The following is a 13,006-nucleotide window of genomic DNA, read 5'->3' as shown; positions in this document are numbered from 1 at the left end:
GTGAGATGCAGTGTTTCCTCTGTTTTCACAGATATTTACTATGACATTCACAGGATCTTAAAAAGCTATTAAATATGGGAACAATTTCCTGTTTGACATCATTAAACTAAATATTCTTTCCACTGGGGATGCACTATGTTGGACTTTCTGATAACCGGCTTTTCCGATATTATCTGTATAAGGCAAGTTTATATGATATTATACAGAAATATACATGTAAAATTGTCCGTTCGAAAGACTAACGTATTTATTTACATAATATGTTTGGAAATGCAGATTAATTAAATATTTACATATTTTTTACATTGTGTTTACCTGCATAATTTCATATTTTCTTCTTCATAAACAACTGATGGTGTGTAAAGAAGTGGTCTGACATAAATTGGCTCTGTTGAACAGATCTGGGGGCGGCATGGCTTGGAGGTAGCGTGGTCGTCTAGCAAGTGAAGGGTCGCTGGTTCGATCCACACTTCCCCCGGTAACCATGTCAAAGTATACTTGCGTAAGATACTGAGCCCCTAACTGCTCCTGATGGCCCTGTGACGGACTGGCGACCTGTCCAGGGAGAACCCCGCTTCTCGCCCATGTCAGCTGGGATAGGCTCCAGCACCCTGGCAACTCTTAAAGGACTATAGAAAATGGATGCATGGATGAACGGATCTACCCCAAAGCTAAAAGAGTCCCTCTGCGTCCCAAGCCTCACCTCTCCATCAAGTTTGGTGAAAATCGTCTGCACAGTTTTTACATGATCCTGCTCACAAATAGAAAAAAACAGATGCTGTGAAGCTCTTCCGTCCTTGTACGAGGCACTAAAGAACAAATCATAGTAATTTGTCTCATTCATAAAGGTAGAACAGGCAGAGAGCCATTGTTATCTTAGTGGTTTCCAAGCTGCTATTTGACTAAAATATTTCTAACCATCCACAAGCAACCAACAACCAACTGTGAAAGCAGACAAATTGTGTCGAGTCAACTTGTGCAAACAAGTAAACATGAGACTGCTATGCCCACTTCCCCCTGGAGAAAACATGGACCAAAGCAAACCATAGCCCATGCCCCGGTGGTTTACACTGTTTTGTACAGGGTGAGAGCTGAGGCCAACTCACATTGGCATCTAGTATATATAAACAAGGTTAGCCACTAACTGCTAACAGACCAGCCAGACAACCAGAAAAACAGAATCTATCCTCCTATAAGATCGACTATCTATTCTAAACTCGTTGCTGCCGTCATAGCGACAAAGTGTAAGTGGTACCTGTGTAGAGGGCTTTGTTATAAACTCTACTGTTGAAGGTCATGATTGACACAGACCAGTCTTAATGCTGTAGTCCCTCACTGTGGGAAATCATTTGCTCAAAGTTGTTGTTTTTTTTTTTTTGTGGTGAACTTTCAGGTGTCTCAGCCCAGCTCACGTGTTATTTCACTTAATCACATATGCTGTTTATACAGAGAAGAATTAACTGCGGTCTTATAAGAGCAAAAAACTATCTTGGTGGTTGAGACTCTATATTTCTGCAGCATAATCACCGGGCTTTGTATTGAGACTGTCCTCCCCAAAAATGGCCGGATAGGTCGTAAACACCCCAAAACCACCTATATTTAAGTTTAAGTGATGCCCTCTAGTGACCATAGTAATTATAACTGCAGCAAAGGAGGAAATCCACGTAGGGAGGAGGTCGGGATGCATGGATGAGTCAACAAAACATTTGACTTCGCAGTGGGACATCGCTGCTTGTTTCTTGTTTCAAAGCATAACTTTCACATGACAAACTGCTTGTCAGGACTTTTGAGAAGACCACAATTGTCTTGTAACCTAAACCGCCTGCTTTTGATTATAATGTAAAACGATCACTGGCGTGTGTCTGTCTGTTTTTTTTTGTTTGTTAGTTAGCAGGGTAACTCCAAAGCTAACAGACAGAACTTGATTAAATCTTACGGGGGGGGGGGGGGGGGGTGATCTGATTCAAAATGTACATCCAGGATTGTGAAAATGCTATATTTTTCTAAAGATGTCAAAGATGAATTCTGATCAAATTCTTTGAGTCTTTGTAAAACAGGAAGAATACGCTCTTTATCCACGTAGCCCGCTTTGTGGAGGAATACACTCTTTTAGTACTTTCTAGTTGTAATTATGACATCAAAGGTTGTCTAACTTTAATGAACCCAGGACAAGCGGACCCTAATAGGTGAGTAAACCTAAACAGACCTAAACCTGAACATCAATTCATCATAAAACTCTTTTTTGAACAGTGATGAAGGGCATATCTCCTGCCGCTAGTAGGAAGCTAATTTAGGAAAAATGTTTGGGTTGTGGGGGCGGCATGGCTCAAAGGTAGAGTGGGCATCTAGCAAACAAAGGGTCGCTGGTTCAATCCTCACTTCCCCCAGTGACCATGTCCAAGCATCCTTGAGCAAGATACTGAGCCCCTAATTGCTCCTGATGGCCCTGTGATGGACTGGCGACCCGTCCAGGGTGAACCCCGCCTCTCACCCAATGTCAGCTGGGATAGACTCCAGCCCCGCACCCCCACGTGACCTTTAACGGATAAGCGGAAAATGGATGTTTGGGTTGTATCAGAGGGGCAGAACATCTTCATGGTCTATATTGTGGTTTTGGTAGGAAGCTCATTTCCACCATTCATGTTTTATGTGAGGCTGCATTGAAGAGAGGGGATTCTTGTCTCTGAGTCTGAGCCACAAGACATGAGGATTCAAGGAGCTGAGAGTCACTTGTTTTGTCTGTCTGGCTTCTCAACGTACCTGTTTACTGCCACCTGCTGTGCCCAGCAAGAATCAGGGCAGCAGATTGGCAGGGAGGATGAGGTGTGAAGCTTCATTACATAAAGTTGGTATCACGGAGGCTCTGATTCAGCATGGCTATCACTAAAGCTGCAATCTTCATCAAGTCATCCCCTTTAAGATGACGACCCCCTACTCCTTAATGCTAGATGGTCAGGTAGAGCTCTCTCTCTCTCTCTCTCACACACACACACACACACACACACACACACACACACACACACCATCAATCACAGCTTCCAATCCCTGATGACTGAATAAAAATTCCTGCACACTTATATGTTCACACATAACCCTGAGCCCCTATTCAAACTCAAGGATCTTTCTCCTCATTTTGTCCAGTACGGCGTGCTTCCATACACAGAACTACATCAGCTAGCCACTCCCTGTGAGTAGCACACCAGCTGATCTGAGAGGCTACATACAATCCATCCCTATGCCATAAAAGGAAGAGGATTAGAATCAGCACCCTCACGTGCCGCGACATGAGGTCAACCTATTCATCAGCTTTGCCATGAATTCAGGTTTTGGTGAGTTTGTTTGTTTTTTGAAACACTCTTTGTAAAGTGATAAATTGACTTTTTGTGTGTTATTGGCAGCATGACTCAGAGGTAGAGTAGTTGTCTAGCAGCCGAAGGGTCACTGGATCAATCCTCACTTCCCCCGGTGATCATGTCCAAGCATGCTTGAGCAAGATACTGAGCCCCTAATTGCTCCTGATGGCCCTGCAACAGACTGGTGACCCGTCCAGGGTGAACCCCGCCTCTGGCCCGATGTCAGCTGGGATAGGCTCCAGCCCCCGGCGACCCTTACCGGATAGCTGATATGAAAATGGATGGATGGGTATTGAGTGTAAGTAGTGATAAACACTCAACTATAACTCTCTGGATATTAATTGAAAGTGTCTGGAAAGTAAATTAAAAAAGAATAAGTCTGACAATCAAATTCAGTATACGTGTCAATCAATCAACATGTTGCTGCCAAGGGTGTTGCTAAGCTTTGAGTAATGGCCATGTGACACTGGCGGGTCTCTCTGACAGAACCCGTCGGCATGCTAACAGCTCAGCTCTCACGTCGAGGAGAGCAGTCTGTGTGTTTCCTTCTTTTGTCGTGTCACCTGTATTTGCATGCTAAGATGTTCACCCGGTGGTTGTTGAGATGTTTCAGCGTTAAAATCAGCAGAAGGGCCGTATCATTCACTCATTCATCATTGAAAGGCTCTTGTTATTTCCAGGTCGCCCCTATACATTCTTTAAAGTGATGCTTCACCTGAATACCGTGTCTTTATCGGCGACTCACCCTCAGATGTTTTGAATTCATTGTCACACCCATGTATGACTTCTTGATGAAGACAGTTTGTACAGTTTTGCTGCTATTCACCTTCAGTTTTTAGTAACTTCAAGGGACAAGAATGCCAGTAGCTTGATTACGAATTCTAGATCGATCAATAAGTTATCCAGATGGGGAAAAAACCAAAACAAAACTTCTTCTTAGAGCTAATGAGATGAGTAATGGATAAACAATAACCGTATCTGGGTGACGTCTCATCATTTCTGATAAACTGGTGTGTGGTTTGAACTATCAGATAATTCCTTTCCCTGGTAAAACAAAGGGAAGTTTCATTTAAATCTTGAGTTGTGGTTGAACAGCTCACAGATAAACTGTAGGTTCACAACTTATGTATTAATATGTGAATGGAAAAGTAATAGAAACTACCAGGGAGCTACTAAGCAGTTTTCCTGGAATAATAAACTGTACTGACAGATGAATACAATCAGCACGACTTATGCCCTTTACCCTGCTGTCTCTGAGGCCAGGTGTGGCCTGATGTGGGAGAGGCAGGAAAGGGAGGCAGTCCTCCCCCCACGGTCCAGAGATATATCAGTACCGCAGCCTCCCAGGTCTACGCCCCCTGCCTCCATGAGTCCAAGGACAGGGACACACGCACACACACTTAGATGCAATGTTGCTTTAACACAAAGGGAGGCGGGCATCGGTGCAAACCTACTGTAGCTTCATACAGACAATCAATCACTCTGCTGCACTAAATCACAGATGAACAACTGCACATGACACACACTCACACACCCATCTGTCATTGCAGTGAGGTTATCAGAACTCACCTTGGAGCATGTCATCGTGGTGAATGAGGTGAGGGCGTTCACTTTCTCCTGACCTGACTGATTGGACTTAAACTTTTCCCTTTTTTTGTTGTCTTCTTTTTAAGCATCACTATCACTATAACATGTTGCAGGAATGACGTATTCTAGGCCAAGGAGTTAGCATTGCCTCAGGTTCCCTTGACCAAAAGCCAATCAGTTGAGAGGTTTTTTTTGTTGTTGTTGTTGTTTTTTCAGAAAGTCAAGTCTCCACAGATGAACATCACTTTTATGATTTTTGAAGCGCAAAGGCAATCGTGGTAATTAAAGCTCAGATCATGCTATGAATGAATGGCACAACACACGCATTTCTTCAACAAATCCCTACAACTCACTTTGCACTTTTTCTGTTTTCTGTGAGAAGAACTTTAAGTCCCTCTGCGGTCTTATTTAGCTCCCTGTTAGCAACCGACGTTTTTCAAGGCCTATAAAAATTTTGACATTCATAATTTTACTGGCATACTTGTTGATGTTAAAAACATCTTATGCTATACAACAGGGACTTCAACTGAAAACCTGTTGGCTTTGAGATGAGGGAACCTGACGCTCACTTTTGGATTTTAGGGCTCATTCCTGCACCGCTGTATCGGAAGCTTGTCAAGAAGAGAGGTTCAGGTACAAATAAAGAGTATTACTGTAGATATGTTTAGTGAAAAGAAAATGGAACCAAGAATATCTGCAATGATTTTTGCTGATAACAAAATGATTTTTTTTTAATATTTAATGCCACTAAAATATGAAAATGTATCGAGGACTTGAAACTGCAAACAAATATGTTGAACCTCCCAACTTCCTCGTCTGAATACATTTCATACCGCGCTGACTTGATTGGCTTGGTGTGAATGCTTGTGTGTCTCTGTCATAGGGGTCATGGGGTGAATGAGGACAACTCCTTATAGTGTTAACGAGAGGGAGACCAGCCTTGGTGGGACAGCCTCTGTCTGCCCTCAGGTAGTGTGTGTGTATGCATGTTTGTGTATGTGTGTGTGTCAGCGGGAGAGCCCTCGGGCACTCTGGCACCTCCTAATTAAAACCAGTCAGGCTGCAGGGCAGGGGAGACAGATGCCTGTCATGACAAACACACACACACACACACACACACACACACACACACACACACACACACACAAGGTGGCAGACCACATTCAAGTGTGATGCGCAGGTCAACTATTTTTGGACTCATAACCACCTACGCTGGTATCACACAGGTACCAAATGTTTTTTTTTTACCTAAATCAGCTAAAAGAGAAGATTTTGTGTGTTTTTGTTAGCTGACCTGTGTACTTGCCTGTGTCGTGCAGTGAATCCAATACTTCTTTTGGTAGATTAGCCTGAGGTTAAAACAAACTCGGTTAATTAGCAACACCAAAAATCAGTCGGTGAACTTTAATTGGTTTCATTATTACCTGAAAACTCACTGGATTACAGCCAGCTTGCTCACCAATTAGTGTGCTAACACACTCTTTCACTCTCCCATACAGTCGTGACCCACTGTAACTTCCAGTCTGACAGATCTCTCTTTCTTCCCAGCAAAGAATGAGACATAATTGCGCTGTATGTCTGTTACCTGTAGACTCTGTCACCCCACCCACCAATCCCCACCCCTCCGTTCACCCCCGAGCTGCAGCTGACCACATCTAGTACTCAGCAGGCTAACTGCTGTTTGTCTGGGGTGGGTGGGTGGATCAAGGCATGCTGCTCTCCTTTCTCTCCCAGTGATTAGATAGCATAAGCAGGCCAGCTAGCCTAACCCACACACTCATGTCTCTAAAACTGCCATCCAGCCCTGCTTTCTCTCTCACTGCCTCTCACACACAGGTGGGTGGACCCACTTATTCAACCCAGATCTTTCTTTTAGACATTATGAAATCGTGCTGGGTTTTTTTCTTCTTTCTTCATCTAACCGCAGGATACTGAATGACATTCAAGAGCAGTTTTACAAAGCGGTTTTTTTTTTCTGTTTTTATTATGAGGTGACCATTTTGCCTGATTGCGAAGCTGGGAATCATGTCTCTTTACACTAGACATTAATTAAGGTTAGGTTGGAAACAAAGGATACAGTAGCAGGTTTTCTATCACAGAAAACACCCATGACCACTTAGACAAATACACTGAAAACTGCAGTTATCACTCTAAGATAAATCCTTCTCTCATTAACACAACCGTGCAGGGAAACGCTACCGCTTTCCCACTGCTTTACATAGGATTGTAAAGACGATTAATAGCACTCAATTTGCGAGTAAATGAGGAGTTGTTAGTAAAATGTTGATAACTTAGCCCTGATTACTGGCCCTACTGTATGTGGGTTAGAGATCAGAAGTTCCAGCAGTGGGTTACAAATGACTGCAATCATCCCTGCAAACCTCTTTCCGATTGCAGACAAAATACAAATATCAGCAGGAGTTAGCATTTTGTTTTTGACCAGTGGGAACAGGGCATAAGAGACATTTCCTACAATATTTGATTTGAATAGAGTTTTCAGTTTGTTTGTTTTTAAATCGTTATAAAAGCTACGCAAATAAATGTAATGTAATGTGGCAATAGCGGCCTCTGGAGTCAGAAATGGTGATTACATGACGCTGGTGTAACATTTTTTTCTCGATACCTGAGCAACGAATGTTGCGTGATCTTCAAAGACTTTGACATGACACCAGTTTGAAGAACTGGAACGATGTGGACTTAATGATGTCGGTGGTCTGTCTGACTTTCTGTTCGCAGGATTACACAAAAATTCCATCCATTTTCTATACCTCTTATCCATTAAGGGCCGTGGGGGGGGGGGGGGGGGGGGGGGCTGGAGCCTATCCCAGCCGACACTGGGTGAGAGGCGGGGTTCACCCTGGACTGGTTGCCAGTCCATCATTGGGCCATCAGGAGTTCAGTATCTTGATCAAGGATACTTCGACGTGGTCACCGGGGGTGGTGAGGATCAAATAAGCGACCCTTCGGCTGCTAGACAGCCACTCTACCTCTGAGCCATGCTGCCCCTACGCAAAAATTATGGCGCATAATTTCACCAAGCATGGTGGATGGTTGAGAGATGGGCGAGAGAAGAACCCATTACATTTTGTCGCACTGTCGAGCAGAGGTGGATGTTTGCAGATCTTGATGGCAGTCAATCAGTCAGGCTTCGAAGTCCATGAGAAATTTGAAAATTAACGTTTCGTGATGTGTCTGGTCAGGTTTTTGCACAAAGCAACATGTTTGTGTTCAAAAAGGAAAGATCCTAGTTCGGGTCAGTCCATATGTAACAACTTTCATGGGTGATCACACCCTCCAATGCAAGTGTACAAACATGCATTTAGTGTACTCTGAGGGAACAAGGCAACCCCCAACCTGCGTCGTCAAAGTCACTGTCAGATAAAAATGATTTTGAAGCTATTGTTTTCAGGTAAACTGTTGTGATTCACTGAGTAAAAACAATGTGTCTGAGAAACTTGAGCTGTAAAGCTAAACTGAAACGTCCTCCTCAAAAGGAATATTGCTGTAAATCGTTTTTCATCTTGGGTAATATCATGCAAATATCATAATTATTTTAAATACTTTCAAATATAGTCATGCTGTATGTCTGGCTGCGTGCTTTTTATCAAAGGTGGAGGCTGAAGGGTATGCTTCCATGCAGGTGACCTACTTGTTAAAATATGTGAACATAATCAAGCTGTTTATTAACGAAAAATACTGAAAAGTGATGAAAAGCAGCAGCAGCCTGACAGCAGGGGAAGTGTGGAGGAAATTGAGAAATTTTTAAATGGAAAGAATATAAATTGAAAAGCAGAAAAAGGAGCGATGGAGCCGACCTCTGGGAGTACGAGTGCCTGCCTCCCTGGCTGCTTTGTCGTTTGAGCCAGGCGCTGTGTTTCGTGAGGAATGCAAAAGTACACAAATCCCACAGAAGGAGCTTTTTTGGCAGGGCTCGGGCCTCCCACCCACGACAGCCTCTTCAAGCCTCCTCCCATCCTCTATTCATCTGTGAGGGGTGGCTTACTCACCCATCCTAACTCCACACAACAAAACCTGGACTTCAATCCTACGGAGGAGGGCGGACATGCACACATAAACGCTTCATCTGCCATTATAGACATACAAACACCTGAACACAAGCTGGGTTTTGGAGGCGATACTACGAGGTGACACTGTGGCAAAAAAATCAGATTCTGTCTTCTCTGAAAACACTGAGGAGGTTTTCTGGGACAACTGTGACAAGATGACATCTGTGTCATGGGAGGTTAAGATCAGATCGTGTATCTCTCTGTAAACGATGCTACACAGGCATGCCCACACACTGTCATGTGGGAGGAAGGCGTGTGGACTCATGTCAGTCTTATAATGAACACACTGCATCTTCACCTCTTTCTCTCACTCAAGTTCTCTTACAAGCTCACTTAGATTCAAATTTTTTTTTTGGATAAATATAAAGGCATTTTCCAATAGACGCACTTACCAACACTGTGTCTTGATTGCGCAAGCATGAATGAAACATGCCTCAGGTGATGTTTGTTTGACACACCGATAGAAGAGAAGCTCTTCAACAAAGGACTAGCAAGGATCAGGGTCAATTCAAATAATCCTGGAGATACATAGAGGCACACAAAGGGCTCTAAGTTTGGGTGTGTGACCAGAGAAGGTGTGGTACATGACTTTATCTCCATCTAACCCCCACGGTGAGCTCTCGAACCACTTAAACTGCCGTTTCCTGTCTTACTCTGATGCCTTCATGCTATCCCTAGAATCAGCGATTTGGCCAATTACACATAAATCTGAGTAACAACATCTCAAGCAACTGGACAAGCAAACGATCCAAAAACTAAATCTGTACAAATACATATATTTTCAAGGGTTTTGGGGTTAGATTTATGGAAAGTAGGATCATTGACCTATTTTATAAACTTAAACTGTAAAAAAAAAAAAAAAAAAAAAGCTGGCCTCAAATGGACTGACAGCATGGGAAGAGGGGCAAAAAGTTTAGTTGCACGCTTTGCAGAGGCCACACATGAATGTCAGCGCAAGCCCAAAAAGGTTGAAACCAATGTTTTTAAAAGGTGTCATCCTTAAAAACAATGCCTTAACGGGATAGTTCACCTTAAAACGAAAATTCAGTCATTATCTACTCACTTGAATCCCCCACATGCCAATTTGTTTTGAAAATCACCCCTGAGGCCTGACGTTTTTCGTGAGCCTAAAACCATGGCGTCAGTGGTGTTTTCTTCTTCAGCTGTTTTGGAGATTACTGCACCTTCGATAATCTCGCTGAGTAAATGCTGACAGAATTTTTATCCTCAGGTGAACTATCCCTTTATGAGTTATACTTTCGCATCAAAACGTACCACATATGATCAATTTTGTCATTCGGGCATAGAAGCGGAGCGTCTGTGTGGTCAGCTGTGTACTGTGACTGCATGGACTTGTCAACACAACACAATTGTGCAAGTAAATCAATACGGATGCCAACTTTGACGAGGAGTTTGCCATGAGGAGGTTCGTCGCAACCCACAACCCATTATTATTTTCACTTGATCTGAAATGTGCAGAAAATGTCTTCCTGTGGACGCCAAGCTACGGCGTGCGCGTGTACCACGCAGACACCAGTGGTACAGTCTGGAGCATTCTGTGTCCATGGCGCATGCAGCTGTTGGCATCTATCAAAACAGAGACAGCATTTGAGTTTCTGTTTGTTTTTTGATTAATGACAAAGGCTGATGATTGTTTGTGGTCAAAGGATTTTACACACAACCATTTCTGTAAGTACCGGTAAAATTACCCGAAAAAGCTGATCTCAGCCGTCGCCCACAGTAAACAGAATGCTGTTCTTGAACGGTTTAGGTTACATGCATGGTTTTGGTGCCTTTTGAAAAGTAACACTTAGTGTCAATCATTGTAAGTGCTACTATAGTGAGTAATACACATTTGAACACACCAAAAAGAAGGATCCTATTTCTGCCTGAATATTTATTTTACCAACAGATGCCCAGAGAAGACGATGGCTTGGGCTTATAGGAGTCAAAACTTCACTTGCAATAATACTTTGCATTTGTGTACATATACAAAAACTCTAGCACAGTAATCTTGGAGTTGTAATAAGTTAATCTATTTCAAGGTTTTTGACACTAAGTGCACATTCAGTTCCATTATTACCTGACTCCTGTACGATGTCCTATTCAGTATATTTGCAGGAAATGGAACTAATTCTCTTCTTTTTCATTTTCACAAGTTGTTATTCTTTTGTTGAAAACACGACATTGTCATCGGTACAGTTCACCTGCAGAAAAAAAAACTGAATTTGTGTCTGCAGATTTCTTAACCCAACTGGCAATTTTACACGACATACAGTTTTAAAGTTATAGCTGCTAATTACTGTGAAACAGTTTGGATTAGAGTCTCTACGTCATTCTACCTGACAGAAAAATGCAGGAAATATTCGAAATCATGATTATATAGTGCGTAGTGACTCAGTGGTAAAGAATGACAGAACAACAAAGAACAAGACAAGATCAGTATCTGATCGTCAGGAGTGGTTGGAGTGATTTGGAGGCCTCGGGCGAACACAGTCCGAGCTAGTGAGCAAAAACTCCTGGGAGGCCGGTTTCTTCAGCTAAAGCTAAGTTAGCTCATCCTCATTCTTCCTGCTCATATCTGTCTCTCTCTTTGGTTTGGTCAGTCAAGGTGGAATTAAAGTTGAAATGGGGGTCAAACTAAACAATGTACATAAATAAATAAATAATGAAATATGTACATTTCATGGCCCACATTTATTAGGATGAAAGCACAAAAAATATGTTTATGTGCCCCTGATGTCTTAAGTCTGCATTGCATGGTGGTGGCAGCAAGTAACGCGTTAAAATTACATGGTGGTGCCACAGAAATCATTGTGGTTGCTACTGTTAAAACGGGAGTTGTGGAGCGAATGGGTTGACCATCAGAACAAACCAACATGGGTCTTTGCAGCAGGGAAGAGGTGTTTAAGTCCAGCATCTAATGATGCAAACTTAACTGTATTAGCACATCATAAAATCTGATGTTGTTCGTGAACCACGCCAAAATGGAAAAAAAAAACATCACTGTGTATTCACGCCTTTATTTCTGGGGAGCACATTTTTGAACGTGTCGTTTTTGTGGTCAATTGACTGTTAAACTGTTATAGCATGACTGCTAACTTTGTTTCACCTTGTTAAACTTCTAGTGGACAAAATCTAATCCTGGTTCCAAGCAGCAATATTCATTAGCAATGTGACATAGTCTGTCAGTGCATTCCAATTAATCTTGGAATTCTGGATTACAATCTCAGAAAAATAACGGCTATCAATCTTTCAATCTGCTCCAGCTTTGTCATGGGTCCCCTGCCTCCTCCTCAGTGTGCAGCTGTTATTTGAAGGGGGAGCTTTTAATTTGTGCACATCCTTTGTTAGAAAAACATTAGAACTTTTCTGGAAAACACTGATAACTACAATCTGTCATCCATTTAAACTGTCCTCTTACAAAAAGTTTGACAAGTGGACCAATTTGCACACGCACAAAGAAAGGCTATTCTTCAAAAGGTCACCCATCCTTTAGGCTGATTCTGGTGCTCAGTGGGTAGCAGACAGAGTTTGCATGCTTTTCAAACACCGAAAAATAAGAGCCTCATTATGCTTTTTTTTTCTTTTTGGATACTGCAAAGAGTGTTGCAACACAGGGGAAAAAAGAAAAGAGAGTGAAAGAGAGAGTGAGACTACTGACCTTTTAAGAGGAGAAGTCGTGATTTCAGTGCCTCTCTGTCATGCACTGAGTCCCTGTCAGGAAACTCAACACTGTCTCAGCACTGGCAGACTTGTGAAAGTGAGAGTGAGTGAGATCGAGAAGCTCAAATTTGCTCTGAAGGTGTGTCAGTGATTTGGGGGAGTGAAAAGGTACCGTTCCACAAAACGGTTATCTAAGAAACACAACAAAACAAAAACTGCTACACCCACCAGCCTCAGCCAACACCCCTCCCTCCCTCTAAACCAAAAGTATTTGGCTGCGCTCCCTACAAGTCCACCTGTGCTTAGGGGAGGGGAGTGACACACACTTGCGCT

General features: G+C 42.7%; 1 protein-coding gene across 2 annotated transcripts in view; it reads right to left on the bottom strand.

The window, feature by feature from the left end:
• The window catches only part of zbtb7c (zinc finger and BTB domain containing 7C), a 23,749-nt gene extending 10,957 nt beyond the window's left edge, over positions 1-12,792 (bottom strand). Inside the window, exons 1-2 of one of the 2 annotated variants that reach the window (XM_086187121.1) lie at positions 12,672-12,792; positions 11,091-11,214 (exon numbers count right to left, since the gene is read on the bottom strand). The gene's annotated coding sequence lies outside the window, so the exon portion shown is untranslated. The remainder of the gene's footprint in view (positions 1-11,090; positions 11,215-12,671) is intronic. The other variant, XM_086187119.1, reaches the window with a different exon arrangement.
• Positions 12,793-13,006: the final 214 nt, after the last annotated feature.

The sequence above is a fragment of the Aulostomus chinensis genome, chromosome 19, assembly GCF_037954235.1.
Source record: "Aulostomus chinensis isolate RoL2024-O1b breed Wild chromosome 19, RoL_Achi_v1.0, whole genome shotgun sequence".
Taxonomy (NCBI): Eukaryota; Metazoa; Chordata; class Actinopteri; order Syngnathiformes; family Aulostomidae; genus Aulostomus; species Aulostomus chinensis.
The sequence above is the reverse complement of the archived record's forward strand: the minus strand, read 5'-3'. Positions and strand labels throughout refer to the sequence as shown.